An 8,710-nucleotide genomic window follows, 5' to 3' on the forward strand; every position below is an offset into this window, starting at 1 on the left:
TGGAGTGACTGCTGCTGAACTTGCTCAGACCCCAGGTCCACCATGCTGAGGAGCCACTGCAGTTCGCGTACCAGGAGAAGGTGGGAGTGGATGATGCCATACTCTATCTTCTGCACAGGATTCATTCTCATCTGGACAAGGGGAGCAGCTCAGTGAGGATCATGTTTTTGGACTTCTCCAGCACCTTTAACACCATCCAGCCCCTTCTACTGAGAGATAAGCTGCAGGAGATGGAGGTGGACACACATCTGGTCTCCTGGATCACAGATTACCTCACCAGGAGACCACAATATGTCAGGATCAGGGACAGCATTTCTGACATGCACTGTAAAAAATGATTGATGCAAAAAGTTGTACAAATGAGAAAATATATGTTGGCTCAACATAATCATTGTGTCATAAAAGAAAAATATGTTTGGTCAATGATTGCATGATTTTCATTCCTGTACTGCAAAATGTTCATCAAGAGAAAATGTAAAATTGTGTTCACGGAACTTTTAATGTCGCATTAAAAATATTATGTTGGCCGAGTAAGGGGGACCAGTGACAATCATCCGAGCATGCGCAAAGGAGTTCTACAAGGCTTCTGGAATTTCCCTCATGAGTCACGACGCTGTTTGAAGTGGTGAGTGCCTCAAAGTTAGCTCCCTGTCTTTGTGCTGCGAGGTAATCAGCAAATTTACATTAAGAATATATCTATTGTCTATCAACAAAGTTTGAAATAGTTATATTGTCAGTACCTGCAGCGATTAGCAGTGCTGGCAAATCACATTTTTAACTCATAAAGGTTAGCATTCCTTTCCAACTGGCATGTGGTTAATGTTGACCCTAATGGTTACGTATCGCTACAATGCATGGCATGTTCCCATTTAGTATTTTTAATGGTCAATATTTTCAAATTCCATATGCATTCTGGTTCATGATGTGTGTGATAATTCGCTCTGCTACAGCCAGCTAGTCTTGGCAACTAACGTTAGCGCTTTGCTATCACAGAGTGACTGATCAGATAGGCTAGTTCTAGCTGGCATTCAAAGCACGTGTGCCTTTGTGTTAACAGCTAGTACTCTACAGAAAGTCTGCTTTTGCAAGAGTGCAATAACATGTCAGTCCGATTAAAAAATAACCAGTTGTGCTAACACGAAAACTAATAGCTGCTACTGGAGTTGTAAGCTGTTTAACATATTTGTACATAATCAATTTGCCTCAACAAACCCCCTGTTAGCCTGGTACTCAGCTATACTTAGCCTAGAAGAGGCATGATGGCGAATGCACCATTGTTAGGTTTAAGAATGCCCTAAAAATACTTAAGCATCGTTTAGTATCATTGTTCTGTTTATAGAATTATGAGTTATTGATACATTTGTCTTTGTTTGTATTTCAGGTATTTTTTTTTTCAGGCTTAAAACTAAATGCAGTGCCACTATTGTAAATTTTCACATCTGCAGCAAGACATCCTGCTTAAGCACTACAGGCTTCATCACTGGCAAGCAGGTAAAGGTTCTTTTCCCTGCATTCATCCAGACTGTGTTTGTGTTTTTACAACAACAGGGGCCTTAAAAACCCATTTATGGAGAGTACATCCTAAAATAGATAGGCCTAGCTCTGCATGCACTGACCATGCCAGTTTTCGGTGTGAATTATGTGAATTCTCAGCTCACTTAATCAATTTCTGAAAGATTTAGGAAGACATTTGCAAAACCATGAGCGAGTTCATAGTCCATTCTCCAACTGTGATTTTAGCAGCAACAACAGCACAACTTTCAGAGCTCGCAAGTCCAAGAAACACAGAAAACAAACTTTGAATGACCTCTGCACATCTGTTTGTACAGTAGGCAGTACAGACAATGAGTTTGATGCAGTCTCAGTTTCACAAAGTCTATCAAGTCAAGCTGATGACATTCAGGCAGATTCTCATATTTCAGATTCGGACCTTGAGGAATGCGAGCCAGTACTTGAACACAAACTTGCTGCCTTATTCTTGTGTATGCAGTCACAGTTGCATGTGTCCCAAAGTGCCTGTCAGCAGATTATTGATAATGTAAATGACATTATGTCAATTGCTAACTCAAATACACTGCGTGCAATTAAGAATATTCTGCTTAAACACAACTGCAATGTCAATGAGTCTATTGTTGCTGACATTACTGACGCATTACAAAAAACAAACCTGTTTCTGAGTGCCACCACTGACAAAGGTCCCCTTTCAACTAATCATAAGCGAAACATCTACTTTAAAAACAATTTTGGTATAATTGAACCTGTTGAATATGTGTTCAATAGGGTACAAAATCACACATTTGTTTATGTTCCTCTTTTGAAGATTTTGAAGTCTTTGTTGGAGCGACCTGATATTCTTGAGAAAACGTTTCCCATAAAGGAGGGTACACCAGGATTCTACACCTCACCTTTTGATGGTCAGTATTTCAAAGTTAACAAGCTTATTAATGGTCAAGATTTCAGACTTTCACTTGGGTTTTATATTGATGATTTTGAAATTGCCAATCCATTGGGAACTTCTAAAAAGAAGCATAAAATTACAGCAGTCTATTGGGTCATTTTGAATTGGGAATCACAGTACAGATCGAGTGTCCACTCTATCCAATTGGCGCTGCTTGGGAAAAGTTCTGAAGTGAGAGTGTATGGTTATGAATCATTTTTTGAACCACTTTTACGTGACTTGAGGAGCCTAGAGAATGAAGGCTTGTATGTTGAACAGATAGGTGAGAATGTCAGGGGAACGGTGCTTAATGTGTCTGCAGACAATCTTAGCGCGCATGGACATGGAAGTTTTCAAGAAAGTTTTCGTGTTGAAAAATTCTGCAGATTTTGTTTAGCATCTTTGAAAGACATTCAGACCACAGAAGTTAGGCAGGGACTCTTTCCACTCAGAAGTCCTGAGCAACATGATCAATGTATGGACCCTTTTCACGTGATGTCACGACAAACGCGGCCGCCATTTTGGACGTGTACTACCAGTAGTTTACCACAGCCAACATTGAGGAACGGCAGCAAAGAAAGTGTTTATTTTCAGCAAGACTTCCATCATGCCACTATATTGTTGTGCACCTGGATGTAGTAACCATCAACAAACAAGGCAAGGTTTATCATTTTATCGGATCCCGGTAGATGGATAGCGGACATAAACAGGAAAGATTGGCAGCCCTCGGCATACCAGCGCTTGTGTAGTGACCACTTTGTTGGAGGTAAGACGAATAAAATTAGCCAGAAAAGGCATTACATTGCTGTTAACATTCTGTGGGGGCGAGTGTGTAACCAAATAGGCTAAAATAACCCATTGTAACCGCTTTGTTCTTCTGTAGTAGCTATTCGCTAACTACATTAGCTAGCGTTGTGTTCCTTTGCTGTTGGTAGACTGTAGGACAGATCAGAGGCAGTGTCCTACAAACAGCGCTTAATTTGAGGAGGAGCAAGCCGGAGCGCGCTCCGGAACCTCGGGCGTTGGCTCCGGCAGCTATTTACACTGGATCCGGTGATCCGACACCTCTTTTGACTATGTAACAAAAAAAAAAAAAACAACAAATAATTAAATAAAAAATGCAAGTTTATTTAGTGTTAATGTCTGATTTTGATATCTGTCTTGTTGGTGATTTCTCTCATGAAACGACATCCACAAAATATCTGCAGATGAACTTAATTTGCAGTGTTATTACAAAACATGCCCAGAAGCGCAGCGCCGCGCCCCCCTCCCCCCCTCTTTTTTTCCGCACCGGAGCCACTCATCCTCTGCGCTCCGGGACCTCCCACTTTACAAATTAAGCACTGCCTACAAATAAGTGTTCAAAACAATAGGAGCATGTATTTGTCTCTTAAATCCAGGCCGTTCCCTGTAATCTGTAACAACGGTTGGAGAAAGTAATGGCAAATAGTGAGTGCACAAACCATAGAAGGTAAACTGTACACAGCGCCAGGGCAGTGTGATGGTATGTCTACTTTTAGATTGTGTTAGCTTATCAATGAACACACTCGTCACTCGATGAGTTCCACGTCTTTACGACGGATACTTAAATGTGTGTTAGGTATTATTGTTGCAGTCTAAGCAGTCATTGTAGCAGCTAGATGAGCGAGAACCATAAGGGTCTGTGCCATAAACCGTTATTTCTGTACGGCGTTGCTAATGTGTCGTTACTGTTGTTATTTCTCCCTCTGCTCGCCCTGTAAATGCCCTACGTCACTGGATAGCGAAGGTATTTTCTGCATCTCGCTCTTTTTTCTTGTATGTTCTCCGTTTGTCGCCTTCCTTGCATTCAAACCAATTCGAGCCGAAGTCCGCTACATGTCCAAAATGGTGGTCGCATTTACGAAGGTCACGTGACTGAAAAGGGTCTATTGCTGAGTTCAAGAGCAATGAGTTTGTAACAGATGTGCATGGTGTGAAAGCTGAATGTGTTCTTCAGAAACACCTATCCTTCTTTTATGTCATTACTGGTTTTCCTCCAGATGTTTTACACGATCGGTTTGAAGGGGTAATACCTAGGGAATTGGCCCTGTGTCTGCAGAAATTGATTGGTGCCAAGTATTTTATCTTTGAGCAGCTGAATAACATTATCCAATCATTTCAGTACTCATATTCAGATAAAGTGAATCGCCCTCAAAGAATTCCAAAGAACTTTCACTTGAAAAAAACATTTGGAGGAAATGCACATGAAAATTGGGCCTTAATTAGACTGCTCCCTCTCATGGTAGGTGGTATGGTGCCTGAGGATGAAAAAGCATGGCAACTTTTAATGGACTTAAAAGACATTGTGGAATTAGTGGTTAGTTCAAAGCTATCAGAAGGATCTCTCTGTTACCTAGAGAGTAAAATTTCTGATCATCGCCAGTTGTTCACTGATGTTTTTCCCAATGAGAGGTTTCTACCTAAACATCATTACCTTGAGCATTATCCAAACTTGATCTGCTGTTTTGGGCCTTTGGCTGATCTGTGGACAATGCGGTATGAGGCGAAGCATACAGTGGTGCTTGAAAGTTTGTGAACCCTTTAGAATTTTCTATATTTCTGCATAAATATGACCTAAAACATCATCGGATTTTCACACAAGTCCTAAAAGTAGATAAAGAGAACCCAGTTAAACAAATGAGACAAAAATATTATACTTGGTCATTTATTCATTGAGGAAAATGATCCAATATTACATATCTGTGAGTGGCAAAAGTATGTGAACCTCTAGGATTAGCAGTTAATTTGAAGGTGAAATTAGAGTCAGGTGTTCTCAATCAATGGAATGACAATCAGGTGTGAGTGGGCACCCTGTTTTATTTAAAGAACAAGGATCTATCAAAGTCTGATCTTCACAACACATGTTTGTGGAAGTGTATCATGGTACGAACAAAGGAGATTTCTGAGGAGCTCAGAAAAAGTGTTGCTGATGCTCATCAGGCTGGAAAACATTACAAAACCATCTCTAAAGAGTTTGGACTCCACCAATCCACAGACAGACAGACTGTGTACACATGGAGGAAACTCAAGACCATTGTTACCCTCCCCAGGAGTGGGCGACCAACAAAGATCACTCCAAGAGCAAGGCGTGTAATAGTTGGCAAGGTCACAAAGGACCCCAGGGTAACTTCTAAGCAACTGAAGGCCTCTCTCACATTGGCTAATGTTAATGTTCATGAGTCCACCATCAGGAAAACACTGAACAACAATGGTGTGCATGGCAGGGCTGCAAGGAGAAAGCCACTGCTCTCCAAAAAGAACATTGCTGCTTGTCTACAGTCTGCTAAAGATCATGTGGACAAGCCAGAAGGCTATTGGACAAATGTTTTGTGGACGGATGAGACCAAAATAGAACTTTTTGGTTTAAATGAGAAGCTTTATGTTTGGAGAAAGGAAAACACTGCATTCCAGCATAAGAACCTTATCCCATCTGTGAAACATGGTGGTGGTAGTATCATGGTTTGGGCCTGTTTTGCTGCATCTGGGCCAGGATGGCTTGCCATCATTGATGGAACAATGAATTCTGAATTATAGCAGCGAATTCTAAAGGAAAATGTCAGGACATCTGTCCATGAACTGAATCTCAAGAGAAGGTGGGCCATGCAGCAAGACAACGGCCCTAAGCACACAAGTCGTTCTACCAAAGAATGGTTAAAGAAGAATAAAGTTAATGTTTTGGAATGGCCAAGTCAAAGTCCTGACTTTAATCCAATCAAAATGTTGTGGAAGGACCTGAAGTGAGTAGTTCATGTGAGCAAACCCACCAACATCCCAGAGTTGAAGCTGTTCTGTATGGAGGAGTGGGCTAAAATTCCTCCAAGCTGGTATGCAGGACTGATCAACAGTTACCGCAAACATTTAGTTGCAGTTATCGATGCACAAGGGGGTCACACCAGATACTGAAAGCAAAGGTTCACATACTTTTGCCACTCACAGATATGTAATATTAGATCATTTTCTTCAATAATAAATGAGCAAGTATAATATTTCTGTCTCATTTGTTTAACTGGGTCTCTTTCTCTACTTTTAGGACTTGTGTGAAAATCCGATGATGTTTTAGGTCATATTTATGCAGAAATATAGAAAATTCTAAAGGGTTCACAAACTTTCAAGCACCACTGTAGCTTCTTCAAGAGGGTGGTGCACGACACCCGCAATTTCAAAAATCCCCTCAAAATGTTGGCAAGTAGGCATCAATCAATGATTGCTTTTGCTTTGGACTCTCAAAATTTCTTCAAAGCACCATTGCATGTTGAAAAATTGAAAGTGGTCAAAATGTCGGCTGTTGATCCACGGCTGCGGACAGCTCTTGAGAACAAATATTCAAATTTGAGTTCCTTGTCCCTGGCATCAAGTGCAACATTGCGTGGGACTTTGTACAGTAAAGGAATGATTCTACCAGTTGGACTTAATGATGGCTTTCCAGAGTTTGGTCAAATTCACAGTATTCTGGTTGTTGGTACAGAGGTCTCATTCATAGTGGAACAGCTGTCTTCATGGTACTTTGAACATTTTAGAGCATATGAAAATGTTGAAAGTACTTACTGCAATGTAGCCATTGTCAACCCACAAGATCTCATTGATTTCTACCCTCTGGCATCATACAATGTAGGTGGAAAGATTATGGTGTCTGCTAAGAGATTTTTACTTTGCTAAAATTGAATTTCTTCACAATTTTCTTTCCCAGGAAACAATGTTACTTCGAGTCATTCTCTCACCTAACAATATCAGGAAGCTATCAATACCCACACCATCGTCAGTTGAGGAACTCTCTGCAGTTCTCTGTGAAAAACTGCAGATAATGGGAAGTTTTGTTATCCAGTATGAAGATCCTGACTTCAACAACGAACTTTGTACTTTACATGACATCACAGAGCTTCCAAAAGACAAGGCTACTTTGAGGATCCACTGGGAAGTAGCTTTAAGCCCAGTGGTGGATGATACTCACCTTTCAGATTTCACTGTGGATACAGCAAGCATGACATCCACTCAGTCATCAGCTTCATCACCCCATTCAGTTTCTCCTCTTTTTCCATCTAGATTACAGCAGTGGCCAAACACGTTTCCAGTGCCTTCATTTTCCTATGATGTGGACTTGAGGCTGAAAAAAGCTAATGAGGATCTTCAAGTAAATGGAACAGCCCTGATTGTTCCAAGACACATAAAAATTAATATCTTGGACAAATTGGCTGAAACTGTGTACTCTTACAAAGCCTACCCAAAGGACTCTGAAATTGAGAAGGTTGCATCTGCTTTGGTAGAAAAACACCCATGTCTCAAAGACCCAGGATCTGACACGACGGGATATGAAGCATGGAAAATTAGCCTGAAGTTTAAAATGGCTAATTATCATCAGAAACTCTGCAATGCAGGATGCAGTGAAATGGTTGTGAATACCCACTCAAGACAAGGTTCATCTCGAGGATCTCTCAGGAGACCCAGAAGAGCTGAACTCAACTTTCTTCCTGACCATCCTGTTGGTTTGGATGAAGAAGAATTGGAGAAGGAGAGGTCATCGATGGAGGAAGAAGTGAAAAAGATAAATTTGAGCTTGACTGTTTTGAATGCAAAGATGGAGACGACATTTTCCTTGAGGAGAAAGGAAATTGTGCAGGATCAGCCGCTGGTGTCAACAATCAAGTAAAGATGGCCAGGACTGTTTTTTGAGGAGGAGGTAAGTAATTTTTTCCTCTGTCACCATTGGAATTGAATGTCTTGAAATCATTTGCTTTGCTATTACTTGTTTGCTTATTCTGAATCTCTCATTACCCACAGGTTTGTGCTGAATTCTTCCGCATCAACCGTATTGACCTGAAGTCAACATTCCTGACATCGCTAGACAATCACACCCAGGGGTTGCTGAAGATGTACAGAGCCAAAGCAAGACAGGGAAGGTGGAACAACTTGGATGAACTTCTGGAGAAACTGGATGCCCAGGTATGGTAATCATTTCTTTGTATATAATATAACAGTGTTAAACAGTGTAACATATCATTTACTGATACCTGTTTAAACTGCCAACAGCTCCACAAAAACTTTTAACTGCAAAACTCAGCATTTTAATTTCAAGGTCTCTGTCTTGTGACATTAAGCGTTGCTCATTATGTGAGCAGTAGAATTACACTGTATGATCAGAATGTGTCAAAAAAGGCTCCATGTATACCTGATGTTGATGATCTACAATACATGTACAAATCCCACAAATACTTATAGGTTGTAGAAATGTGAGGGGGAAATGGTGTACAAGAATAT

General features: G+C 40.7%; 1 long non-coding RNA gene across 1 annotated transcript; it reads left to right on the top strand.

Moving 5' to 3' along the window:
• The first annotated feature begins 1,403 nt into the window (after positions 1-1,403).
• LOC132870000 (uncharacterized) lies at positions 1,404-7,506 on the top strand. Its single transcript, XR_009651037.1, has 3 exons — positions 1,404-1,491; positions 2,321-2,414; positions 7,146-7,506. It is a non-coding gene; the product is annotated as an uncharacterized LOC132870000 (long non-coding RNA).
• Positions 7,507-8,710: the final 1,204 nt, after the last annotated feature.

This window comes from Neoarius graeffei, chromosome 21, assembly GCF_027579695.1.
Source record: "Neoarius graeffei isolate fNeoGra1 chromosome 21, fNeoGra1.pri, whole genome shotgun sequence".
NCBI lineage: Eukaryota > Metazoa > Chordata > Actinopteri > Siluriformes > Ariidae > Neoarius > Neoarius graeffei.